The sequence below is a fragment of the Alligator sinensis genome, unplaced genomic scaffold, assembly GCF_000455745.1.
Source record: "Alligator sinensis unplaced genomic scaffold, ASM45574v1 scaffold535_1, whole genome shotgun sequence".
NCBI lineage: Eukaryota > Metazoa > Chordata > Crocodylia > Alligatoridae > Alligator > Alligator sinensis.
In genome coordinates, this window is record NW_005842157.1 from 1,679,261 (window position 1) to 1,683,074 (window position 3,814).

Here is a 3,814-nt window from a genome sequence, read left to right on the forward strand (position 1 = left end):
GCTTATTCTCAGTCTTGCCCACAGAACTGTTTGTGAAGTGATTCCTGAAGTATCTTTCTCTTGTACTTGGAGAATGACCTTCAAATTTAACATATTCTCCTTTTTTTTTTTTTTTTTTTTTTTTTTTTTTAATTTAAGCTGCATTATAGTGAAAATGGACACTGTCTGCTAGTAAAGTCAGATTTATTTTTTTAAATTGTGAAATATTTAATGTAAAATTTAATTCATATGACCAATAAAATTCTATTTGTCAAGCAAGTACATGTCTTGAGTTGAGACATGCTTTGTTTCCTCTTTAAAAAATGTAGAAAGCAATCTTCTGTTGTGCTTTGAAATGAAGCTGACTCTTCATTTCTTTCTGTTTCTGAACTATATAGTTCCCCCTTTTGGCTTCTATTAGCTCTTTTCTTTATGGTTGGATTCCATGGCCAGAAGTTGGAATACATTTTTTCATCACTCAAGGAATAACTTTTAAACTTTTCTAATAGCTTTTTTTTTTTCTTTTTACTCCTTTTACACTTCAGCAATAATCTCCCTTATTTAAGTAAAGTCTATTGCACATGGTATGGTAAAATCCATTTTAGTGGAGCACAGGAAGTTCATTTTATTGCAAGCCATCCTTCCTACATATGCAGGTTGACTTGGAGAAGTTTTTTGAGCCATGGGGCTTAATGATCACTAAAAATAAAACATTGCAGTATATCTATAGTAAGTAGAAACTTGGGAAAGGAAACAAATTCCTTTCAACTCAAGTCACTGTCAGTAGTTCTTCATTACCCAGCACTCAACAAATATTCTTTACCTAAAAATATTCATCTAGCTTTCTTTCTTTAACCCTGCTTTTTAAATTTCTTCACTAATTGTCCATAATTCTATTAAACATGGAAGATGGGTGGTAGATTAACTAGTTTTCTTACTCTTGTTTAGAATATTGTTTTCTCTTTTGTGTGTCTCAGCAAGTGCATTCATTCAGTTTACAGCAACAGTTTTGTTAGCAGGTATATTTAAAAAATATATTAAATACACTTTTAGATGTGTTTTGAACTCCATGGTGTACAATAAGTAATGCTGTTCTCAAATAGGAAATTCTAAACGGGGTATAGGACTATAACATACTACAGTACAGACAGCTTATGAAAATATGCCTAGCTCTTCTAACAATGAGAACTATTTGACAGCAGTGTTCTAAAGCAGTGAATTTTTATTTATTTTTTTTTTTTTCCCCTCCAGCCATCTTAAGTCACAGACCCTTTCATATCACTTTCTGCTGTGGAACCCCTACACCTGTCCTATGAACTGAGACAGGTTTGGTGAGAGGGTATATTTTTCTGCTGCTCTTCCTCCTGACCTCCTTAAGAATCCCTCATGTACTTGGAAATTAAGGTATGGTAGGATGTAAAGGGATGATTACTACAGTAAATTTTATCCTGAAGAAGGGGGTGCGGGGAGTGGGAAGCAAAAAGACCATATGCACTGGGTTAGGGCAGACAAGAAAAATATTGCTATTGCCTGAAGCAGACAAAGTTATTCTTTCCCTCTGTACAAGGAAAGTGGTAGAGAAGGGAATGAAATACTAGATCTTGCATATTAGCACACTGTGTGCGCTTCAGTGCTGTTATTCTGCAGCACTTGTCAAACATGGCAAAAACAGGTAAAGTTCAACATGTGGAAAGTAGTATTGCTTTTACTATTGGGGATGGGTGTTAAAACATCTGTTCTCATGGTAGTGATTTTGACACTGCAGGTCAAGAACATAATTGAGAATTTTACCTTGAATGGTGATATATGTAAAGCACTGTGCAAATGTATAAATGAAGATTACTTGAACATGAATATAAAAACCCCAAAATGTAGGACAGCAACTCTGAATAGAGGATATTATTATAGAATCATAGAAAACTAAGGTTATAAAGGAGTTCAGGAGGTCACCTAGTCCAACCCCCTCCTCAAAGCAGGACTTCAGCAAGGCCTTTGACACTGTCTCCCACCCCATCTTCATTAAAAAACTAGGCGACTGTGGCATCGATGCCTACACTGTTAGATGGATTGCTAAGTGGTTGAAGGGTCGTACTTGGAGGGTGGTGGTGGATGGGTCATATTCGACCTGGGGGGAAGTGGGCAGCGGAGTCCCCCAGGGCTCAGTCCTTGGGCCCGCGCTGTTCAATTTCTTTATCAGCAATTTGGACGACGGGGTGAAAAGCAACCTGTTCAAATTTGCTGATGATACCAGAATTTGGGGTGAGGTGGGCATGCTAGTAGGGAGGGAAAGACTGCAGAAAGACCTGGATAGGTTGCAGGGGTGGGCTAACAAAAACAGGATGCGTTTCAATATGGACAAGTACAGGGTGCTGCACTTGGGCAGTAGTAACCGGCAGCACACTTTATAAGATGGGAAACTCCCTTCTTGAGAGCATGGAGGCAGAAAAGGATCTTGGAGTCATCATTGACTCCAAGATGAACATGGGCCGACAATGCGAGGTCATGGTCAGCAGGGCTAACCGGACCCTATTGTGCATCCACAGGTGCATCTCAAGTAGGGCCAAGGAGGTGATCCTCCCCCTCTACGCAACACTGGTCAGGCCACAGCTGGAGTACTGTGTCCAGTTCTGGGCACCCCACTTCAAGAGGGATGTGGACAACATTGAGAGGGTCCAGAGGAGGGCCACCCGCATGATCCGGGGACAGCAGGGCAGACCCTACAAGGATCTGGAACCAACTTCCAAGGGAAGTGGTTCTGGCTCCTACCCTGGGGGTCTTTAAGAAGCGGCTCGATGCCTACCTGGCTGAGGTCACTTGAGCCCAGTTTCCCTCCTGCCCGGGCAGGGAGTCGGACTTGAAGATCTACAAGGTCTCTTCTGACCCTGCTTCTATGATTCTATGACCATCCCCAACTAGATCATCCCAGACAAGGCTTTGTCTAGTCAGGTCTTAAAAACCTCCAAGGATGGAGGTTCCCTGGGTAACTTGTTCCAGTGTTTTATTACCTTCCTAGTGAGAGAGTTCTTCCTACTATCTAACCTAAATTTCCCTTGCTGCAACTTGAGACCATTGTTCCTTGTTCTGTGTCATCTGCCACCACTGAGAAGAGTCTAGTTCAGAGGTGGACAAAATATGGCCCATGGGCCACATCTGAACTGCGAGGCCATTCTATCTGGCCCACGGGGCCCCTAAAAAAATTTAGAAAATTAATATTTATCTGTCTTTGGTTCCTGTCAAAAATGATAGGAGCCAGGGGCAGTAGGACTCGGGGGAAGCCCCAGCAGGCTCCTGCAACAGCAGGGCCCACCTGGCCCTGCCCCCCACAGCCAGAAACCGCAGCAGGGGCTTCTGGCCTGGGACCATGTGGCTGCACCAGTGCTGGAAGCTCAGGTAAGCGGCGGGGAGGGCAGGGGATAGGGGAGGACCCCGGGCAGGGAAGGAGCCCGAGGAAAAGCTGAGCCTGTGGAAAAGTGGACCCTCCCCCGCTCTGTGGCTGGTGCTCCCTACTGCAGCTGCTTGCAGCTTGTGCGGGGTTGTCCTGAGCAGGCACAGGCAGCCCAAGGTGGGCTGTGAGCAGCTGCAGCAGGGAATGCCAGCCATGGGGTGCAGGAGGGGCTGCTTTTTCCTGTGCTCAGCACCAGGTCCTTCCCTGCCCGCAAGCAGGGGGGCCTGTGCGCTGCCCCCAGCCTGTACCGCAGGGCTGGGGGGGCAATGGGAATGAGTGGGTATGGGAGCCAGAAAGAGCATGGGGCCCGTACCGGTGTTGCAGGGCCCAGGACAGGGCGGCAGGGGTATGGGGTCCCGACAGCTAGGGGCTCTACGGAGCTGGACCAGC